Source organism: Procambarus clarkii, chromosome 18, assembly GCF_040958095.1.
Source record: "Procambarus clarkii isolate CNS0578487 chromosome 18, FALCON_Pclarkii_2.0, whole genome shotgun sequence".
Classification (NCBI taxonomy): domain Eukaryota; kingdom Metazoa; phylum Arthropoda; class Malacostraca; order Decapoda; family Cambaridae; genus Procambarus; species Procambarus clarkii.
The window spans coordinates 29,430,158-29,455,350 of record NC_091167.1 but is presented as its reverse complement, the minus strand read 5'-3'; the positions used below and the strand labels follow the sequence as shown (position 1 = coordinate 29,455,350).

Genomic DNA, 25,193 nt, shown 5'->3' with positions numbered 1-25,193 from the left:
CTATTCTTCGTCATTTATGGTCTTACTAATAAAGAGGCTGCTCATTAATGAATAGACAACACTCACTAATAAAGAGACACCACTCACTAATATTGCTACAACACTAGCTTTATAATACGTTTGTAAACATGTTCCATTTATTAACTCTATGAAAAACAACCCACTGTACTTGTTTCAATGTCATATGTAGTAAATTACATACATGATTTTACATATATATATATATATATATATATATATATATATATATATATATATATATATATATATATATATATATATATATATATATGTCTCATTGAATATGACATCACATTCTGTATTAAATATTTCCTGGTTCAGGGGTTCTATCCCACTAACTAGTGCTCTTGCATCAGGGTTCAGTTGGAGACGAAGTTCACCAAAAGTTAAGTTCGTTGTCGAGGTGAAGAAAAAGAAGTAAATAACTGTAGAATGTATTACACTTATTATAAAATTACACGTTTCGAACGTACATGGTTCATTCTCAAGTGATGTTACAGTTGTTGTTGTTGTTTTAGATTTAGCTAATCAGAACGAAATGTCCATGTAGCACAGGCTATGGTGAGCCCGTAATCAAGTTCGTTCAATCAAGTTATTCGCGATAACCTTGTTACTGTGATATTTGGGTCATTTTTTTTTTTAAATGGAGGTGGAGATTCCTCCTTTTTCCCTGTTTCTTTTTCGCTTCTGTTTTAGTGCACTGGTTTTAGTCTTGTTTTAATAACATTATCTTGGTGACGGATGTAGGTGCAGAATGTTCACTAGTGAGTCCCATTACTCAACGGCTTTTCTAATAATTGTAGTCGCGGTGGAATGTGCATCTAATGCAGCTGCTGTCGTTGTTTAATGCTAATTTAATGTTTAGTTTGATGCGCAGGGCTTCAGTAGCTTTACATTCCAGTAAGTAGTGCAATAGTGGCGCCTCTGATTCTGTTCCACATATATGACATTCTTTAACTATTGGGTTTATTACCTCCCAGCAGCACTTTATGGGGACAGGATAGGAGCTGGGATTGAAGACGGATGGCAGGAACGGAAGAACAGATGGATGGCAGGAACAGAAGCCTTCAGCGGCCAGTGAAGAGTGTGAGGGGACCTTCCCAGCCTTCAGCGGTCAGTGAAGAGTGTGAGGGGACCTTCCCAGCCTTCAGCGGTGAGTGAAGAGTGTGAGGGGACCTTCCCAGCCTTCAGCGGCCAGTGAAGAGTGTGAGGGACCTTCCCAGCCTTCAGCGGTCAGTGAAGAGTGTGAGGGACCTTCCCAGCCTTCAGCGGCCAGTGAAGAGTGTGAGGGACCTTCCCAGCCTTCAGCGGCCAGTGAAGAGTGTGAGGGACCTTCCCAGCCTTCAGCGGCCAGTGAAGAGTGTGAGGGACCTTCCCAGCCTTCAGCGGTCAGTGAAGAGTGTGAGGGACCTTCCCAGCCTTCAGCGGCCAGTGAAGAGTGTGAGGGACCTTCCCAGCCTTCAGCGGTCAGTGAAGAGTGTGAGGGGACCTTCCCAGCCTTCAGCAGCCAGTGAAGAGTGTGAGGGGACCTTCCCAGCCTTCAGCAGCCAGTGAAGAGTGTGAGGGGACCTTCCCAGCCTTCAGCAGCCAGTGAAGAGTGTGAGGGGACCTTCCCAGCCTTCAGCGGCCAGTGAAGAGTGTGAGGGACCTTCCAGCAACACTGTTCCCTACTGAAGAGGAAGGTAGAAGTACCACTCGGCAAGTGATATATAAAGTTAAACAGCACTTCACAAGGAATATGCTATAAGAAGTGCTTCTGGTTGAGATTCTTCTTATTCCCCCTCTTGGTGCGGTGTGTAGCGCGTATGTCTGACAAGTCCAGATACGCGGGTTCGACCCCATTGAACGACTTCAATATTTTGTCTTAAAACCCCGCGTCGCGAGATTGCCTTACCGGCATACAGGATTAAGCTTTTACGATTAATTGAGGGAGTGATGGCGGCGTCTGGGGCCCTGCGACACCTCGAGGTCGCCGCCATCGTATAAATGCAATAAAGTAATATGATTGACATGCCAATCAACCTTTTTTGACTAGGAATGTATATTATGCGCAGGGTCCATATACCCAGGGCGGCAGAGTCCATATACCCAGGGCGGCAGAGACCCAAGGGCACTCCGGGGCCAGGCGGGGGCAACGTGCCCCCAAACAGGATCATCCTACAGGGGCATAATATGTACCCTCTTGCATCCCGTCGCCGTTCGTAAGGAATCTGCCAATCCGTGAAAAATCCGACGTATCGGTTAAAAAACTCAAGCACCGAAATATTGACGTTTTCTATTAACTGTTCTCGATAGGTTAAGTGGATTGGGTCGGTTGCTCTGTTCTGTCTGGTCAGAATTGACAGGGGTAAAAAATCTATTCTGTCAATAGATCTTTTATCGACAGATCTTTCATATGTGTTGCACTGAGCAATGCAACACTTATGGAATATATGTAATTATAACTTTATATGTACTGCAGGGATCACCTTGTGTGGTTGAGCGTTCAATGTGTTAGTATGGACTGTGGCGGCTCTCTGGTCCGCTCGGTGTAGGAGAGACGATAATATGTGTGATGGATAGAACTGTCAATCATACCACCACCCAATCAATTACAATTATTACTTAACCTATACCGTTGATAGGTTAAGTAATAATTGTAAATAAGAACCAATAAGATGCTTATCTTAACATACTAAGAAGGTTAGGTAAGGTCGGTGTTTTCTATGAAGCTTTTCAAAGTAAACTAATATATTCACAATCAATTAGTATGTCACATATGCACTTATTAAATAAGCCAATATTGACTATAAGCAAGTGCGAGAACGGGTTGCGCCACGACTGAACCACTGTCACATTCTGTGCTTAACAACCTACTACGCTCTATGCTGCATGGCACATCTCTGTCCATCTCTATGGAGGAGCCCTAACCCTGTCTATGGAGGACTGGACAGATCTCTTACCCTGTGTATAGAAGGCACAACAGATTTTCAACCCTGTCTATGGAGGACTGGACAGATCTCTAACCCTGTGTATAGAAGGCACAACAGATTTTCAACCCTGCCTATGGAGGACAGAATAGATCTTTTTTTGTACCCCTGTCAACTCTGACCAACTGTTGTCAACGCTGACGAGAGCGTCGTCAACTCTTCAGGTGAGAAAGCTGTCTACAAAAGACTCGCTCTCTACACACAACTTTCCCTCAAGAGACAATATTACACACCAACAATATTAAACACAAACTCGTAGACAACATTCAGCGAAAGATGTTACCAAACGTTAAGAACATTCATCCACGGTGCATTTTTCTCGAAAGCTAAACACAGTGAGGAAACCAGCACTTTCCTCTTGAGGTTACCTTGAGATGATTTCGGGGCTTACCGTCCCCGCGGCCCGGTCCTCGAGCAGGCCTCCTTTTTGTTACACAATCCACAGGCAGCAGCCCATAGCAGCTGTCTAACTCCCAGGCTACTGGGAGTTAGACTGTGGCGGGTGGAGACTGTGGTGGGTGGAGACTGTGGCGGGTGGAGACTGTGGCGGGTGGAGACCGTGGCAGGTGGAGACCGTGGCAGGTGGAGACCGTGCCAGGTGGAGACCGTGGCAGGTGGAGACCGTGGCAGGTGGAGACCGTGCCAGGTGGAGACCGTGGCAGGTGTAGTGGAAGTCCGCGTACGGTAGTGTAGTCCGCGACTTGGAGATGTTTATCTTTGCGTGTTTGTTTATGTGATCTGATAGCTTTTTGGATCGCACTTAGCCAGGAGAATGCATTAAAGCCGGTTCCCCAAGGGGCAGCTTAATATATATACAAGAGCTTAGATATGTTTGTTTGCTTTACATATTAAGTTCCTACGCTAATAGGACTTAACGCGAAGACATCTTCGGCTTAAGCAGATGGAAAACCGCTTAGGTTTTGGTAGCGTTTTTCAACTTTCCGCGCGCCATCTCTAACCATCACGACCGTATGAGCCGCCTTAACCAGGGCTTGGAGTCTCATCAAGCAGTTTAAGTATCCACTTACGGAACCTGTATATCTTGTCCTCGAGCATGGCGGCTCAACAGTTTATGCCAGCTTACAAACATCGTCGAGCAAGGTTATTATTGTTATATAAACCCTCCTTGCGGGTGGGGGCTTATACCTGTTGCATAAATGCACAGCAAGTGGCTATGTCTGAGGAAAGATGTACAGGTTTCGTGAACGGATACGCAAATGTTTGGAGAATCTTGGTCTAACTTATTTAGTTTGGAGCTCCTGGTCACCTAACTTAAGTTCATGTTTAAAGTCTGGATCATTATCTACAATTATCTGTAGAAATCCTGAAGACATTCTACTCCTTCACTTCTGCTGCATGTACATTTATTTCTCTCTGCTTGTCACTCTCAGTATTCACTCTTCACGGGGGTCCTGTATATTACGTTTCGTCAAAATTCTTATCATTTAGTTCTGTTCCCTCGGCAAGTTACTCAGTCTGAACAATTTGTTAGAATTCTATGTTCGTATGAATCCTATTTTTGATTCTTACTTTTATGCACAGTGCCCTAAACTCACTCCAATTCACACTTAGTCAGTACGTTTGTTCTATATATCCATTAACACGGTCGCTGCACCTAGTGAACGAAGCCCCAGTACCCAGTGGTTGCAGGTTTAAGTAAACCATAGAGCAGCGGGCCACACCTCTCTGGCTTTCCATAGCATCACTCTTACTGCTACAAAAGGCGGGCGAGAAAGTCAAGCCCGGACTTGTCTGGTCGTGACAATGAGGACGCGTCAAAGCCCTGGTCCTGTCACAGGCTCTCCAGCTCGCGTTAATGTGTTGACGCTCCTCCCATACGTCAGGGAGCATTATACACGCGGGAAGAACTGCATACACGGCGTAGTTATATATGGTAATCTTGCCGGCCCGTTTCCCCTTGCCGTCTGTCTTGACAAGCTGCGGTGAGTTAGCACGCTGCCGGTTAAGAGTTCATGGGGAGTGGAACCAAATTCAACACAGTAATGGAGTGGGACCATAACTCGTGAAGCCTCGCAGCGAGTGCATGTACTCTTCTCGCCGGCCTCTCCTGCTGCCTCTTGCAGGAAAGCCTTCAAGCAGTGCCAGGCAAAAATCACCTCTAATGGAACCAAATTGACGTGGCTCGGGTTACTTGCCAGTTTATTAAATTTAAGTTTCTTTAGACATCCTAATTTGACTTGAGTGTTCCTTAAGAGTTTCTCTGAGGCGAGATTATTGTCAATTTAGATCATTTATTTCATTCAGTACAATTTATATGTTTATCTTAGATTATTCATAAGTATTTTATTCATTGAACAATATCATTTTTGCATTACATAAAGTAAACTATAATTCATGCTGAGTGAGAACTTGTCATCCACCTAAGTGGCATAGTTGAATATGATGGAACATTAGAGTCCGGCACAGGATCACTCGCGCCCAAGGGCATTATATCCTGCCTCCCCCCCCCCCAGGGTCACTGTGGGACGTCCTGCCTCGTCCCCCAGGGTCACTGTGGGACGTCCTGCCTCGTCTCCCCCAGGGTCACTGTGGGACGTCCTGCCTCGTCTCCCCCAGGGTCACTGTGGGACGTCCTGCCTCATCTCTCCCAGGGTCACTGTGGGACGTCCTGCCTCGTCTCCCCCAGGGTCACTGTGGGACGTCCTGCCTCGTCCCCCAGGGTCACTGTGGGACGTCCTGCCTCGTCCCCCAGGGTCACTGTGGGACGTCCTGCCTCGTCTCCCCCAGGGTCACTGTGGGACGTCCTGCCTCGTCTCCCCCAGGGTCACTGTGGGACGTCTTGCCTCGTCTCCCCCAGGGTCACTGTGGGACGTCTTGCCTCGTCTCCCCCAGGGTCACTGTGGGACGTCCTGCCTCGTCCCCCAGGGTCACTGTGGGACGTCCTGCCTCGTCCCCCAGGGTCACTGTGGGACGTCCTGCCTCGTCCCCCAGGGTCACTGTGGGACGTCCTGCCTCGTCTCCCCCAGGGGTCACTGTGGAGGACCTTGAGTGGTCCTGCAACAAATAAAGCTCCACGTGCACTTAACAATAGCAAATAAAGTAAATAAGTAAGTGAATCAGCTCGAGGAATACCTATGATCCACCTTCCTACTCGTGAGTTCATTACTCGAGTGATACTCAAGTGATACTTGAGTACTACAGCTCTCAAGTGCCCGACCATGTTTTGATAAGCTCGGAATTCGAAAAAATGTGCAAATTTATGCACACTTCTATATTAGTTATGACACTATTTGAGGTAACAGAAGCCCACTTGTGGCCAGAGACGTGATGCATCATGTATTACCTCCAGAATTACCATAATTATCCATGTTTTGATCCCATGGTACAAAATACCAGAAATTTTGGGGAATTTCTCCTTCAGTTGAAAATTAAAAGATAAATAGTACTATGTTGAAGGAGAGTCTGCTCATAGTACCGGGTTAAAGGAGAGTCTGCTCATAGTACCGGGATGAAGGAGAGTCTGCTCATAGTACCGGGTTGACGGAGAGTCTGCTCATAGTACCGGGTTAAAGGAGAGTCTGCTCATAGTACCGGGTTGAAGGAGAGTCTGCTCATAGTACCGGGATGAAGGAGAGTCTGCTCATAGTACCGGGATGAAGGAGAGTCTGCTCATAGTACCGGGATGAAGGAGAGTCTGCTCATAGTACCGGGATGAAGGAGAGTGTGCTCATAGTACCGGGATGAAGGAGAGTCTGCTCATAGTACCGGGATGAAGGAGAGTCTGCTCATAGTACCGGGATGAAGGAGAGTGTGCTCATAGTACCGGGTTGACGGAGAGTCTGCTCATAGTACCGGGTTGACGGAGAGTCTGCTCATAGTACCGGGATGAAGGAGAGTCTGCTCATAGTACCATGATGAAGGAGAGTCTGCTCATAGTACCGGGTTGACGGAGAGTCTGCTCATAGTACCGGGATGAAGGAGAGTCTGCTCATAGTACCGGGATGAAGGAGAGTGTGCTCATAGTACCGGGTTGACGGAGAGTCTGCTCATAGTACCGGGATGAAGGAGAGTCTGCTCATAGTACCGGGATGTCCTGGTAATGTCCCATAGTGTCGAGTGAGAGTGACACATGAGTGTCACAGACATAATAACAGACTCAGACACCTATACTTATGTATTGATTCGTCGATGAGATGTAAGTCCTTTTGAAGCCGTATCCTCACACGTTTATAACACACTCAGTAGAGTGTGAAAGACTTGGTGTATTTTAACTCTTTACATAAATAACGTAAATATATGTGTGGGTGTTTTTATATTATTATATATGTTATTTTTATAAATATTTTATAGTATTATTAGTACATATTATAATAATAATAGTAATATATTAATTTTATATACACTATATGCACTTATTTTTATGATTAACTTGATACATACAGCTCTTGATAAAATGAGTTCCCTGTTGGGATATTTGTGGACCTAAGTAAGGCTTTTGACACTGTCACCACCATAACCTTCTTAAATTACATCATTATGGAGTCAGAGGTCACTCCATGCAATACCTTCAGTCTTACCTTACTGACAGGCTCCAGTATGTTTCTGTGAATAATTCCATTTCTCCGACACTACCTATAAACACCGGTGTTCCACAGAGCATCATACTTGGCCCTCTCCTCTTTCTCATCTACATTAATGACCTTCCAAATGCCTCTCAATACCTCAAACCAATCTTATTTGCTGATGACACAACTTTCATTTTCCCCAGTCCTGACCTTCTTACTCTAAATATTACAGTGAATACTGAACTAAATAAAGTCCATCTTTGGCTAACTGCTAACAAACTCACCCTTAACATTGACAAAACTTTCTATATTTCGTTTGGTAATAAATCCTCAAATGAAATTAATCTAAGAATAAACAATATACAAATCGGTAGTAAAGTTGATGGCAAATTCCTTGGTGTCCTCATCGATAACAAGCTGAATTTCCAGGGACACATTCTAAATATAGCAAAAAAAGTTTCTAAAACTGTTGGCATTCTTTCTAAGATCAGATATTATGTTCCCCGCCCTGCCCTGGTGACGCTCTATTACTCTCTCATCTATCCTTATCTCAACTATGGTATTTGTGCTTGGGGTTCTACTACCCAAAATCATTTACGTCCTCTAATTACTCAACACAAAGCTGCTATTAGAACAATATCTAACTCTGGCCCCAGACAGCACTCGCTACCCTTACTCAACTCTCTGAATATGTTAGATATTAAGTCACTGCACATCCTCTCTTGTGTACTCTATATATTTAAAACTCTGAATTGTAATGCCAATCCTGACCTTCAACGCTTCCTAGAAGGTTGTAACAGAACTCATGTGCACCACACCAGAAACAAATACCTATTTGATATTCCAAGAGTTAGACTTAAACTAGGAATGTTCTACAAATCAAGGGACCCAGAATGTGGAATGACCTTCCCAATTATGTCAAAGATTTTACTTCTCTCAACCAGTTTAAAATTAAAACTAAGTACTACCTAATTAACTCCATGTAACCTACCTTACTTCTAAATGTCAACCCATGTCTTACTATTTAAAAAATAAAATGCTGTTTGTTGACCAACTTGTATATTGGCTATTTTCTACCATGTTTCCCCCTTTTTGTATCTTTTATTATTTGTTTTTCATTCAACACAATTTATACTTTAAGCTCAATTACAATTAAGTTTTAGTCTAAGTGTTTTTCCCCACCTCACCTTGTCCGACACGCTATGCGTACTAGTGGCTTTAGGTATTGTATGTACTTCCTCTATCTTTAAATCTAACACAATGTTTGTACTGTAATGATGCAACTATGTGTGTACTGTTCCTAAATAAATTATTATTATTATTATATATAATTTATTATTATTATCATCCAGAGTAACATCAAGAACAACAGTGTCAGCAACAACATCATCACCATCAATAATAGTGCCATAGCAACAACATCATCACCATCAATAATAGTGCCATAGCAACAACATCATCACCATCAATAATAGTGCCATAGCAACAACATCACCACCATCAATAATAGTGCCATAACAACAACATCATCACCATCAATAATAGTGTCATAGCAACAACAGCATCACCATCAATAATAGTGCCATAGCAACAACATCATCACCATCAATAATAGTGTCATAGCAACAACAGCATCACCATCAATAATAGTGCCATAGCAACAACATCATCACCATCAATAATAGTGTCATAGCAACAACAGCATCACCATCAATAATAGTGCCATAGCAACAACATCATCACCATCAATAATAGTGCCATAGCAACAACATCACCACCATCAATAATAGTGCCATAGCAACAACATCACCACCATCAATAATAGTGCCATAGCAACAACATCATCACCATCAATAATAGTGCCATAGCAACACCAGCATCACCATCAATAATAGTGCCATAGCAACAACAGCATCACCATCAATAATAGTGCCATAGCAACAACAGCATCACCATCAATAATAGTGCCATAGCAACAACAGCATCACCATCAATAATAGTGCCATAGCAACAACAGCATCACCATCAATAATAGTGCCATAGCAACAACAGCATCACCATCAATAATAGTGCCATAGATACAACAGCATCACCATCAATAATAGTGCCATAGCAACACCAGCATCACCATCAATAATAGTGCCATAGCAACAACATCATCACCATCAATAATAGTGCCATAGCAACAACAGCATCACCATCAATAATAGTGCCATAGCAACAACAGCATCACCATCAATAATAGTGCCATAGCAACAACAGCATCACCATCAATAATAGTGCCATAGATACAACAGCATCACCATCAATAATAGTGCCATAGCAACACCAGCATCACCATCAATAATAGTGCCATAGCAACAACATCATCACCATCAATAATAGTGCCATAGCAACAACAGCATCACCATCAATAATAGTGCCATAGCAACAACAGCATCACCATCAATAATAGTGCCATAGCAACAACAGCATCACCATCAATAATAGTGCCATAGCAACAACAGCATCACCATCAATAATAGTGCCATAGCAACAACAGCATCACCATCAATAATAGTGCCATAGCAACACCAGCATCACCATCAATAATAGTGTCATAGCAACAACAGCATCACCATCAATAATAGTGCCATAGCAACACCAGCATCACCATCAATAATAGTGCCATAGCAACAACATCATCACCATCAATAATAGTGCCATAGCAACAACATCATCACCATCAATAATAGTGCCATAGCAACAACATCACCACCATCAATAATAGTGCCATAGCAACAACAGCATCACCATCAATAATAGTGCCATAGCAACAACATCACCACCATCAATAATAGTGCCATAGCAACAACATCACCACCATCAATAATAGTGCCATAGCAACAACAGCATCACCATCAATAATAGTGCCATAGCAACAACATCACCACCATCAATAATAGTGCCATAGCAACAACATCACCACCATCAATAATAGTGCCATAGCAACAACATCATCACCATCAATAATAGTGTCATAGCAACAACAGCATCACCATCAATAATAGTGCCATAGCAACAACAGCATCACCATCAATAATAGTGCCATAGCAACAACAGCATCACCATCAATAATAGTGCCATAGCAACAACAGCATCACCATCAATAATAGTGCCATAGCAACAACAGCATCACCATCAATAATAGTGCCATAGCAACACCAGCATCACCATCAATAATAGTGCCATAGCAACAACATCATCACCATCAATAATAGTGCCATAGCAACAACATCACCACCATCAATAATAGTGCCATAGCAACAACATCATCACCATCAATAATAGTGCCATAGCAACACCAGCATCACCATCAATAATAGTGCCATAGCAACAACAGCATCACCATCAATAATAGTGCCATAGCAACAACAGCATCACCATCAATAATAGTGCCATAGCAACAACAGCATCACCATCAATAACAGCGCCACATCATCACCATCAATAACAGCGCCACAGCAACAACATCATCACCATCAATAACAGCGCCACAGCAACAACATCATCACCATCAATAACAGCGCCACAGCAACAACATCATCACCATCAATAACAGCGCCACAGCAACAACATCATCACCATCAATAACAGTGCCACAGCAACAACAGCATCACCATCAATAACAGCGCCACAGCAACAACATCATCACCATCAATAACAGTGCCACAGCAACAACAGCATCACCATCAATAACAGCGCCACAGCAACAACATCATCACCATCAATAACAGCGCCAAGCACAGCGCCAAAAATAGCAACAACAGTAGTAACAACAACAACAGCGCCGCCACCAACTGCAGGCATTATATATTCCTCATGCATGGCCGGACACATAAATATGCGCTATGCAGACTTCAGTTAATTCCAATGTCTCTAAAGACGTTTCTCTCTCTCCCTTTGTATCAGTCGTATGCAAACTGGGCGTTGCCTCGCCCGTGTGTGTGTGTTTTTGTGTGTGTGTGTGTGTGTGTGTGTGTGTGTGTGTGTGTGTGTGTGTGTGTGTGTGTGTGTGTGTGTTTGCGCGTAAAGCCAAGCCTCATCCTTGTGTGTGTGTGTGTAAAGCCAAGCCTCGTCCTTGTGTGTGTGTGTAAAGCCAAGCCTCGTCCGTGTGTATCAACCCATCCTGTTGAAATAACAGTACTTTTTAGTAACTATTTGCTCCAAAGTACCAGTACGTGGTGATGGTCCACCAGTAAACTACGTTTTGTACTGTCCTGAAAAAATAATACTAAAGCCGAAAATAAAAATTACATATATGTGCTAATATAACACAAAGATATGTACTACATTAGGCCTAAGATAGCGTATATTAGGCCTAGGATTGATAAGAGAGGTTAGGTTTTATTTTATTTCTATGGTGAGGTTAAAAAAGTTTTCAATTTGTCCAAATTCTCTAAAACAAAAAGTCAACTTTTTGGTGGTTCATCACTACATATTGGTACATATCAGAGAGTTCCTACGGGTACTCTCATTTTAGGAGGATGGGCTGTACATATATATAAAGAAATAATTATAATTTTTATGTGCAAAACCCACATAACCTAAACGCAAAGAAATACTCTTGAAAGAATAAGATACCGTACTCATTAATTGAACCGAGATATAAAGTAACATTTGGGGCAGACATGCTAAGTCAAACAACCCAAAAACATTTTTTTTAAAGTAAAAATATTCCACGAAACATAAATTTTTCGCAACTATGAATCAGCATTCAATAAAATAATTGAAATGCTCAAAAACGTTAAAACTGGTTACAGAATTTCGCAAAATCCCCTCTAATATCAATGGTGAATACGCACAGCAACTGCTGAAACTGGTATTACAAGACGACTACAATGACTAGTCAAGCACGACCACAACACGAACACCTTGGGAGTGTGATGGGGTATGTTCCTTAATGAGGGGGAGGGGTATGTGGGGTAGGGGGGAGGCGTTGATGGGCGCCAGGGTGTCGGGCAGGTGGTGGTGGCCAGTGGCGTCGGCCGGGTCCCAGGCGCCACTGACGCACAACTGCTTGCTATCCACACTATCCCCTCCTCCAGCCATCACTATTCTCTCTGGGTGACGCTCCTGAAAATGCCATCACCAAGAAATGTCACAACTCGGGTTCTCAAATAATATTTCCGAGCTCTCTCTATCTTCCGTCCAATTAGGAAAAGCGCCAGGTTTTCTACTGTCGAAGAATGTATTCATCCACGAGAATATATTCCGACCGATCACTCAACATAATACTAACGAGACGGCGACGCAGCCCGTTCTGGCGAGCGTTCCCAACGTCTAGAAACTGTTGCATTAAAGTGCCTTATCCTACTCTACCAGGGGACCCACCAGCAGAAAACGCGACATTATGTCAATTTCGGAAGCCGCTACCATTTTCTAGGACAACAGTTTTTGGTCTTGTGTAAAGTACGTCAAAATGCGACGTGCTATTAGGCCGGGTTGAGGTGCGCCACATCCACTCTGACCCCTGAGGGCGGGTGGCAAGAACCAAGTAGTTATCAAAAGAAGCCACCAAGCCAGAAAGACTATCTAGAAGCATCTGCCTCATGATGGCGTTTTAAGGGGTGCGAACCAGTATGAACGCCATCAGGAGGCAGCTCCCTCTTACAGCTGGGAGAAGTGACTATGTGGCACAGCAACTGCTCTTGTCCCGTTTAATATTCAGTATAGGAACACAGTGAAATTTCATAAAACATTCAGAGTAGGTGTAGAAGAAGGAACTCCACTACTAATCTTCAGCGAGCACTCCGACACATCCGTTTACTGCCAACCATGTTGCTGTTTGGACGTCCTTTTGTAGCTGACAAGCAACTGGTGGCACTCCAGGACTGTCGACTTAACCAGGCATGATAGTGTGCGTGCACCAGCAGTTAATGAGGCGAAACATACGCCTTGCAGTGGTATGATAGGCTATGATAGTTTACCCCTTGTAGGTGAAGTGTGTACATCCCTAAGTGTGTCCCGCCATTCTATTTCTATTATCTATTTCTATGAACTATTTTCATTATCTTGGCGAATACGGTGACATAGTAGGTAGGTTGAAACGCAACAGGTATAAGGCTAGTAGGTGGGGCATAAAGAGTTAGACCTCACTCCCCCCGTAGACTCCCCGTAGACACCACGTAGACTCCCCGTAGATTCCCCGTAGACTCCCCGTAGACTCCCTGTAGACTCCCCCGTAGAGAGTATAGGTACTCTCATCCCCTTAAAAATATAACAAATAACATGTATACAAAACCTTCTGATGATAATTAAGAGACTGAACATTATTCAGACAGGAAGTGAATACAGGAGCCTGGGACATTACTGTGAATACAAAATTATTGACGTAAACAACACCTCAAAAAGTATAATAACACGAGTTGCTAGTCATGTATTTCTTCTTAAATGGCTGTGTCATGAAGGTTCTTAGGAACTTGTAAGAAGACCCACAGTGCCAGGTTCACCGAGGTAACCACTGTGCAGTTAATAAAGCTTAAGCTCAATACCAAATAAGACCAGATGAAAGTATTGGCCATGTAATAAGGATTATTTGGAGGTTTTAATATGCAGACGATGAGTCACAATAACGTGGCTGACAATACCATGACCAAACCCCACATCAGAAAGTGAAGAAACGAAGAAATGTAGTTTCTTCACTTTCTGATGTGTGGCTTGGTTTTAGTACAATAAGAGAAGGCCAAAGGAACTATATCCCGTTCTTAATTATTCAACTATTACTTGCGCAACTGATACAAAGTTGATCTAACTAAATGTTCATTGGTTAGCTGGGCCTAGAAATGTTTAAACTATAAAATATATTAATCATAAAAACTTGTGTTTTAGAAGTAACTTATCTTACATTCTATTTTAATTAAGCTGTCTACCATATATGCAACACCGACCATGTGAACACTGATCAAAGTATCTAGCTACTGAAGGAGAATTAACAGTATAAAGCGCGTTGCCCCTTTCCCAGGGGTATATTGTGACGCCATCTGGCCGAATCGATTTGATTGTTGCCGCCGGAAGCGGCTAGTTTATTGTGCACCCCATACCCATCCTGTGAGCGGTAGCGCAAAAAGCATTACAGAGGGCACAAAAGGTCTTTATCAGACCTCAGAGATTATTACATAAACAATTTCATCTATCCTTCACACCTTATAGTTACAATGTCAGGTAGTTACAGAGAAATTGCTATTTCAAGAGCTATATATTTACAGTAAGTCATTATACATTAATGGTAGGTCTTATCGCTAATACATAATAGTTTGACCAATGGGGATAGTCATAGGGTAGCTTCTGTTTATTATTAGTCTTCACAATACACTACTTGTTTCTTAATCTCATATGTCGTTTATCTACTGGAAGCGAAATATGGATACAGTGCAAGGATTTCAGGTAATTTATCCATGGTAATAAGATAGGTTGCCATATCATACAGAGTGAGCTTAGATTTATCTCTAAATGGCTCAATTTTGCTACAGTCCAAGATATAGTGTTCGAGTGTGTGTCCCTGTCTTTGTCCACACACTTTACACTTTACTTCATCTAGATCCTTATACAAGCCGAACAGCCAGAGATACTTGCAGCCAAGTCTTATACGAGCTGTGACAACTTCTGTTAGTCTACTGACTTTGTTACTTGCCCCATACACATGTTTTACTTCACACATTTCATTGTGATGAACAATGGACCTGTTTGTAGTGCGGGGTCATCCGGGTTTTGGTCCCCTAAGATGCGAGGTTATTTCTTCATTGGACACTGAGCTGAGACAAGGCTCCTCTTGATCATGTCATTAACATCGTTGTGTCATTAACTCACACCCCAGAAGTGACTCGAACCCATACTGCCAGGAGGAACGCAACTGGTATGTACAGGACACCTTAATCCGCTTGACCATCACGACCGGACATAAGGACTCATGGGGTGTGAGTTTTCAGTTGCATATAGTCCTGGGGACCATTCAGGCTTGTTCGCATTTGTGTTCCTCACGTGTGCCCCAAAGAATGAGGTGATTTGATAAAATGCTATGCCCAAGATTACCATCCGAGTGCCGGCGGGAAAGTGGTTCAAATAGCTTCGGCTATCACTTCCTTATGTCCGGTCGTGATGGTCAAGCGGATTAAGGCGTCCTGTAGATACCAGTTGCGTTGCTCCTGGGAGTATGGGTTCGAGTCACTTCTGGGGTGTGAGTTTTCAGTTATATACATACATATTAATATAATATATATATATATATATATATATATATATATATATATATATATATATATGTATATATATTTTTTTTCAGCTGGACAATCGGAGCCTCGAACCGCTGACCACATAAAACAGTAGCCTGCAACTGTGCCTACTGAGCCACCAACGCCCCGTAACAGGAAGGATTCCAGAGTCAACTATCTGCTGGCCAACTGGAACTTAAGCCTTCCCTGGGGTGCCAGGTTGGCATGAGGGCCTCACCTGCTGCACGTCCCAGTCACGTCAGTTGCCAGCCACCATATACGAGGCGCTGGCCGTACTAGCAGCTTGAGGCACAGTATATATTAACTCCATCTTGTAATCCAACTTTCTGAACAAATCCACAGGGGCCGTGTCGAGGATTCGAACCTGCGTCCGGGAGCATCCCAGACACTGCCTTAATTTATTCATTTGATGCATCACGTTAGTGTGATCTCTGTGTGTAGTGTCCAACTGTCTGTAACTCATTTTAACATGAGTGAGTTTCAACTCACTCATTACGTATGTACTTTGAGCGGAATAAACATTTTTATTATTGACTAGGGCGCATGTGCGAGGAAGAACGCCCACCGCACGGATTCGAATCCTCATCACGGCTCCTACGGAGTGTCTCATTGACACATCTGTAGTGTCATTACTCTATTATTATTATTGTTGTTAATTATTAGTACTGTTATGATTATTATTATTATTATATATAATGTGGATAATAACAAGTCATTCACATGGACAATCCCAGCGACAGATCTAACAACTTCAGACGACAAATTTAAGAACTATCCCACCTGGCTAAACTACTAGCACCTATCCCAGCTCGCTCTATCTATCCCACCCAGCTATACATCCCCCTCCATAATACAAGTACTCAACAATCGCGGCCAAATAACAACGCACACATCAAACCATGTGATTAAAATAAGCTGTTAGTATACAATGACACCCAAGACCGTCTTTGAATCCTTAATCAATGTGTCCACCCCAACCCCCACCCCACGAGGGGCTCCTGAGGTTGCAGTAGGTGTCAGTGACACTGGGTGTCTGGCACGAGGGGCGGCAATGACACGGTGCTCCCTCTATAATTAATTACCTCCCCCCCCCCGTCCGTGTCAACAGTGGCAGGGGGTGGGGGGGTGGGGGGCGGCCTTGTTTATTTGTACGACACACGACCATAGGGGCCCAGAATAGTGCAAGCAGCGTGCAGCGTGCAGCGTGCCCTCACCAGGCGCAGGACACCAAGCACACCGGGTGGTGGACCCTCCCACACAGTAGTGGGACGTCACAGGCGGGAGGTGCAACGTCGCATTAGGTAGTGGAACGTCTACACAGTGGTGGAACATCACACACACACAGTGGTGGAACATCACAGCGGGTGATCACCACAACCTCCTCGATTAAATTGTCATCAGTCACCCCCTCCCCCCCCCATTACCAGCATAGACAACCATCTCGTCAAAACGTCACAACATACACTTGTGAAGACAAATCTCTCCTAAGAAAACATGTTCACTTTCCTTAAAGCAGTATAACCAACCTCTCAGACGCTGCCGAGCTCCGCTCTACCCATAAGGGGCCTCAGGTAGGCCGCTCCACCCGGCACCATACGCCAGATCAATGTCTGGAATCTCTGGAATTTCAATATCTGGAATCTGGAATTTCTGGAATCAATCCAGAAATTCGAAGAGTGTAAAATTGAGGGTCAAGTACTTGTATAATGTTGTGTTGTCACGTGGAGGCGTTTATGGAGCCTTCCGCTCCTGAGTGACGTGAGTGACAGTGATAACATGAGGAAACAAAAAATTGAATGCATGAAGAAATCACATTAACGTGACGTGTCAATACGAACGGCGTGTGCTTGAGAGTATATACCCAGTGTGCAGGTTCGAATCCCCCTCATGGCTCCTACTGATTTTCTAACAACATTTGAAGCTATAGAATATGGTGGAACCCGCATATCCCTGGACCCCCCCCCCCTCCCCCAGGCACACACACACGACCCTCTGAACCAGGAGGTGGTTCCATCATGGTGGAGTCGGTAGTACCACCACATTTATTCTCATAGATCCACGACCATGCGAGTTTATTGCTTTGACGACCTCTCATACCTATCATCAAACATGAGGAGGAAAGGTGCTGTGAGGAACACCACATCCGTCCATGGTTCGTATCCCACATGAGCAAAACTGACAAATGCTATTCAAGAGAAGACAGTGAAGGAGCCAACGTGGGGGACACACACACATCACCGCTCACAACACTCCTCTTACACACCCAAAACTTACACTTTCTGCGACAATCCCAGCCCGTCCTCTCCAGCGTGACCAACGGCACTAAACTGATGTACTATATTGCCCGAACCTAACCTAATCGAAGACTCCCCCCCCCCATATAGAAAACGGGCCATCACGTAAATTTTGCGAGCCGCTGTGATTTTAGTCCACCAGTTTTTGGGCTTAGAGGGATTTATCCGTCAAAATGCAATGCAGTATTCGAGAGTCCCGGTTGGATAATCCACCACTCACTTCACAGTCATGAGATGGAGCCAACGGAAGTAAAGCCAATTAAAAGCTAACAATTATTAAACACACAATTGAATACCAAAACAAAGAAAGCATCACTTCACCGACATAAAAAAAACACATCCCCTCCTTAATGTAAAATAAATAAAGGTTAAAACATAAAATAATGAGAACTGACAAGACATCAAACGACGACGATTCTCCCAGACAAGTGAATTATTGACTAAAATATAACACCGTAACTCGCGACCAGTCCTAGGTCAGGTCTCCACCCAGACTGACACAAGACGAATGGTGGCACCCGCCGTCACCCCTGACGTCCTGCCCCTGCCACAACCCCTTGACTACTTCCTGGAGTGTCAGGGGAAGGGAAAGTGTCGCGGGAGGTCAGGGGAGTGAAAGTGTCGCAGGGAGGTCAGGGGAGTGAAAGTGTCGCAGGTCAGGGGAGTGAAAGTGTCGCGGGAGGTCAGGGGAGTGAAAGTGTCGCAGGGAGGTCAGGGGAGTGAAAGTGTCGCGGGAGGTCAGGGGAGTGAAAGTGTCGCAGGGAGGTCAGGGGAGTGAAAGTGTCGCAGGTCAGGGGAGTGAAAGTGTCGCAGGGAGGTCAGGGGAGTGAAAGTGTCGCAGGTCAGGGGAGTGAAAGTGTCGCAGGGAGGTCAGGGGAGTGAAAGTGTCGCAGGTCAGGGGAGTGAAAGTGTCGCAGGGAGGTCAGGGGAAGGGAAAGTGTCGCAGGTGGCCTGGCGTCAGGAGAGTGAGGAGAAAGCACTGGGATTCCAACCCGTCCTCTTACAAATTACGTCGCTTTCCGCTCGTATGCGCACCCGGGGTAAAAAGGGATGTAATTTCAAATGGAATCGACTCAAGAAAGTGACGTACCATCCCGTTTTCTGTTATGGATCCTCTAGCTTAGACTGGTTAGGAGAGGAAACTTTCAATAAACGGTTTTGAAACGTTAGGAGATCTTCCTGTCCTCCTAACCTACCAGAGGACCCTTAACTTAATGTTTTGGAAAAAAAAATATTTTAAATTATTTTTCATTTTCAAATTACTTTTTTGGGGGAGCATACGAGCGAAAAGAGACGTAATTTTTAAGAGGACGGGTTGGCTACCACACAGGCATCAGGTCTAGCAAAAGGATCCTTAAAGCTGGTTATCAAATTACAATATATACGCTGGCAAACATTAATTAATAACACAATGAATACATATACCATCAAATATGAAGGAGAATTATAAAACTATTAAAAAAGTTGTGATAAAATTAAATAAAATTTAAGTAAATTCTTAAAAGTTATTAAAGCCCAAATCCACAAATAAAACTAAACGTGAATAAAGGAAGACTTTCTCAATTCATATGTTTAGTGATTCTTCTCTCCTTCCTCCTTGAGGTCTACTGGCCCATTAATACATGCGTCTAACCTACGCTTGAAACACTCCAGCGATCCTATGTTTATTATCTTACGCGATAAAATGTTCCATAAATAAATAACCCTACACCCAAACCATTATTTACCCAAGGTCTTTCCTGAATCAAAATATATATCCCACTGTTTCGAGTTCCACTTTATAATGATATATTCAAAATGTTATTTGTATCTCTTTTGCTGTAGAGTGTCGCCCTGTCTAGTGTTGCCCGAGACTACCCAGCACACAGGTTGCAATCCTCCTCGTGTCTCCTGCCTAGTTTCTCAATGTTCATACTCTTCAAATCTCTTGTGCTGTCTCCGCCTTGCCTACTGCTCGGTACTCACTTTCCCCTTCAGGGCAAGAGAGAGTTCTGAAACAGAGGGAATACAGACACGATAAAGGACCTGATTGTTCGAATCAGTTTAGTTGATTCGAACTATGGGGATCGTCTCAGAGGTCTTAAAATGTACTCTCTGGAAAGGAGACGAGAGAGGTGTTAGGCAATATATACATGGAAATACTGTAAGGCCAGGTCCCAAATTTGCACAGTAAGATACCATACTGGAGCGAACGATATGGCAGGAAATGCAGAATAGAGTTAGAAGAGCAAGTGATGAGTAGCGGTGTCGTAGGCACAGAGTGTCATAGGCTCTCTCACCATGAACATCAAGGGGTCCAGGCCTGTTCAATATCCTCCCAATAAGTATAAAAAATATTGCCTGAAGGGAAGGCGTACTATCAGGAGAAGCACCAAGCCATTACGATTATATAGCACTGGGAAGGCATCAGGATAAGGATTGAGGAAGGGACGGAGGGCAGGAATGATACCCAATCACTTGGATGGTCGGGGATTAAACGCCGACCTGCATGAAGCGAGACCGTCGCTCTAATATTGCAGAAACAAAAGTGAAGTTTTCAAGAAACATTTTGAGTTTCCTGCAAGAAGTACCGGACCAACCGGGCTGTAGTGGATATGTGGGCCTGCGGGCTGCTCCAGGAAACAGCCTGTTGGACCAAGCTGTCACAACTCACCCAGAACCCCCTCCAAGTAAGACCCAGGCTCCAGACACCATCATCAGCTGTCATCAGGCACCGCAAGTACAACAAAACTGTAGGCGGAGCACAAGTGCTAGACCTCATTCCTCGGTAGTCACTAATAGGGAGGCAGTAGGCAGTATTCGACAGGCGCTTGGTGACCCCTGGAAGCGAACGCTGGACACCCACCACGCTCACACCAACTCAAACTATCTATTAACACCCTGTGACCCCAGACGACATAAATGTCAGGCGCCCTTTGAACCCCGGGTAATTTAAAACATCAAGAGGATGACTGTGACATGCTTTTTACTGAATACGAACCCCGGGTAGTCGAACAAAATACGGAGTTTAAAGGCAAAACCTTCAGTACAAATAAGAGCTTGAGCCTGTCTGACCTCCAGGTTTTTCTATCTGAAAGTCCAACTCACTTGGCAGCGAGTTTCAAGGTACGCAGTTTAGTTGATTATAATTTATTCCAGTCTCTGAAAAATTCGTGTATCGGGTGAGGTGACAGGTAAATCAAGAGCTTCAAGACATCAGAATATTACAGCCCATCCTCCTAAGATGAAAGTACTTGTATTAACGATGTGGTCAAGAGTACAAACATGTCGTGGTGGTCCTCCACCAAAAAATAGATTTTTGTAGTATAGAATCTGAACACACTGAAATTTGTTTATATTTGTTACTAATAAAACTTAGCCTAATCTAGGCCTAATACGCGCTATCTGAAGCTTAATATAGTACAGATATTGCTATACTAGGCCTAGGAATATTTAACTTTGGGTTTTAGGTTTAGTTTTCTGGATTCTATATAAAATAATACAAAAAGTGGCTTACTGGGGCTCCATTATTAGATATTTATGGGCTCACCATAGCCCGTGCTACTTGGAACTTTTGTTCCAGGTAGCGAATCTACAACAACAACAACCACATAGTGGCACAATCTAGCACATAGTTACAAAAAGTACTGTCACAACAGGAGCACAGGTTGGCACATCAAGCACTAGTGGGCTATTACAAGTCTCGACTGTGAAGGGTTCATAAAAGCTGCTCCAGCCTGATGAGCTCTAATATTGCATGCTGAACAGAGACAACACAGAGCTGTTTGTGTCTAAATATCTCACCGGACAATCATGCAGCTCTCACATCAGCTCCAGCCTGATGAGCTCTAATGTTTGCATGCTGAACAGAGACAACACAGAGCTGTTTGTGTCTAAATATCTCACCGGACAATCATGCAGCTCTCACAGCAGCCTCTCAAGCACTACAGTAAAGGTTAAGTGTTTTAACAACTGAACAACTGGACTTCCCACCTAGAGATGATGTATTAAGAGGTGTGTGTATTGATATAACAGGTGTACCCAGTGGGCCCGGCTAGACCCCAGATGGTTGCGCCAATAAAAAAATATAATATTATTAACACATTTAGGTACATCAGCATTTGTGCAGCTGCCCTAGACTATATAAAGGGGAGTACAGTGTGTCAAAAAGCAAGTTACGTGGTGCTAAAAATCCCCATCACACAGGATCGTCATACAGAGGCATGTGATAAGTAGTCTGCACTGGCAAATATGACGATATCTTCAAGATATTTTTTATTCCTGGTAAATACAGCCAACCCGCTCTCGCACAAGACAGCACATATAGGACTTATTGCTTATAGTCACTATTTCGCTTATAAATAAGTATATATGTGACATATTCTAAGCCATATTTTTTCCTAGGCACTAACTCTTCTTCTTAGTTTTATTAAACAATAGAGATTTTATACAAAATTTGACAATATCCTGAGTTATTTTACAATTTATTTAAATATTTTAGTTATGTTTTATTATTTATATAAAACTGTAATATCAATATAGGTATAGGTTCAGTACTAATTGTAATATCTTAACATACTAAGAAGGTTAGGTTAGGTCGGTGTTTTCTATTCAGCAATTCAAGGTAAACTCAAATATTCACAATAAATTAGTATGCCACATATGCACTTATTCATATGCCAAATATTAACTATAAGGAAGTGCGAGAATGGGTTGATACAGTAATATAATAAATTATAAAACTCTATGGACGTGGCCTCAAACTTTTCATCTCCATCGACTTCATGCAGGAGAGGAATGGGGGCCTAACCCCCTTCAGGATGGCATGGAGGCCAACTTGACCTCCTTACGACCGTCTCATTACACCCTGCACCAAGCACCCTGCACAGTTGGGCGAGGCTGGCCGGAGAGTCTGGTCTCCAACCTTGGACAAACAAGCAGACACACTCTTTTATAGAAGCAAAATAGAGTGTGAGAGGCGTCTATTGATGTCGACACAAGATGTCGAGTCAAGTGGAGAAAGAATCATTTCCTGGCAACGGTAGTGAGTATGCAGGTGAGTGTAGCCAAGAGTGCCAGAGGACGTAAGACAGCTGTCATAAGCGCCATGCTAAGACCGTTCCTAACCCCATGCCAAGAATTCGCCTTCTGGAGCCATCAAATATTATCCTAGGTCACATTGCTGGGTCACGAGGGCCAACAGTCTCCCTGTCTGTAGAGATGCCACCTACACCGGCACTAGCAGCACGAATATATGCCGTGCTAGCAGTCAACAGTGCCTGGCATTTCCCTTCACCCTGCATTGTAACGATTAAGGGAGCTAAATCAGGCGTCCGTTCGCCCGCCTTCTGCCAGCACCGGCATGCTTTCATGGCACAACCCCTAAACGGCGGCGCCAAACACCTTAACCAGAGATATATGACAACGTACTGACAAACAGACATTGGCAGTGGCTCTCACAAAGTAAAAACAAATAAACACAATTTATTGGCGTGGGAGAAGATAACCACAGTTTCTATCAGCCGCCCAACTAGACGATAGCACCACTCCAGCCCACAAGAACAACAACTACAGCAAGAACTGTGCCGTGTGATGGGTCAGTGGCGGGACACCCGTGAAGTGCGGACCTTTCTGGCACCTTCCCCACAAAAAGTTCCTGTCAAGTGCAACTTGTTGAAGACATAGCATGCATCATCTTTAAAATAATATTGTACACTGTCCCATATTGACTAACATCCATCCCCTGGGTTGAGATATACCGGGCCTGTAGCCAAGATTAAATATATTATATAGAAGTTGTGTAATATACGTGAAGTAATTATACCTTGAGCTTGCAAACACACTTTAATCACCTGTGGTTGAGTGCTTAATGACTCATTACGTCCTGTAGCTGTTCTCTTATCCTGCCCATGTTGACCAGAGGAAAAATTAATATATATTATACATGATGGTTATTTTATATATAATATATACAATTAATTATATGAATAATTAGATGCATAATTATTTGATTATTTGCATATGTAGAATCACTTAATTGGCATGTGAATAGTTTCAATACGCCATTGAATTACATATATGAAACATGTAACACCTCTCTCCAACCAGCTGGCTACAGTGCTTGGCCTCCTCACCTCTCCTCAAGCAGCTGGCTACACTGCTTGGCACATCTCATTTTTCTAGTTTAATTTTCAAACTTTTCAGGTGTGGGTTCCATATTGATGCGATGCATTCTGGTACGGTAACGGCTCAAAACATGCTCCGTGTTGCCTGGGACGAGGCTCAATAAGGCTATTGCGGTGGTGGACAACATGGTGCATGCTGTAGTGCTGAGTACACGTGTGCCTCTCGTCACAGGCTCCGTGTAATATGTATCACTAGAGCCTGTACCCGCACACTGTACCCACGACGAGACCACTCACACAAGCAACTTAAAACAACACTCTCATCACTCACGATCCAGGAATGATAATACAGACATGAAAAGTCTGTAACCTATTGTAACTTGGACCGAAGTAGTGCCAGAGGTCGCCTGTAATGGCAACTACTACACACTATGGCAACGCTCTTCAGTATGGGAGCTCGGAATACTAAACCATCAGATTACCACCTTGCTGTATACATTTGTTTACCGGGTGCTGGGGCACGCACCAGCGCCAGTGTTTACGCCATAAGAACAGCGCTTAGTAGAGTAGTGCCTCAAGGCTCAGGAAGCGGAAGAGTGGTGAAGCGGCAGGTGTGGATGACGCTGTGATCAGAGTTGCTTCATGGACGTGCCGCGGCTGTGTGACGCTCACTTGAGCGTTGAGCAACGGCAGTACCAGCCTAAATGATGCCACTCCTGCCTCCCACTACCTCCACTCTCCTAGTCATGGCACGGCTCATCTTCTACCTGCACTGCACAAATTATTAATTGCTTTTATAGTGTATATTATATATATATATATATATATATATATATATATATATATATATATATATATATATATATATTTATATATATATATATATATATATATATATATATAAACATGTTGCGTGGGACTACACGTGTGCACCTACATTGACCTATATCTATCTACCGTACAGTATCGCAAAGTGAGGCGGGGCGGCCACCTTCAGGGAGACCCAAAA

General features: G+C 43.6%; 1 long non-coding RNA gene across 1 annotated transcript in view; it reads left to right on the top strand.

Annotated features, from left to right (window-relative positions):
• The window catches only part of LOC138365930 (uncharacterized), a 69,435-nt gene extending 44,458 nt beyond the window's left edge, over nucleotides 1–24,977 (top strand). The window contains exons 2-3 of the long non-coding RNA XR_011229075.1: nucleotides 15,837–16,079; nucleotides 24,264–24,977. This is a non-coding gene — a long non-coding RNA (uncharacterized lncRNA). The remainder of the gene's footprint in view (nucleotides 1–15,836; nucleotides 16,080–24,263) is intronic.
• The last annotated feature ends 216 nt before the right edge of the window (nucleotides 24,978–25,193 follow it).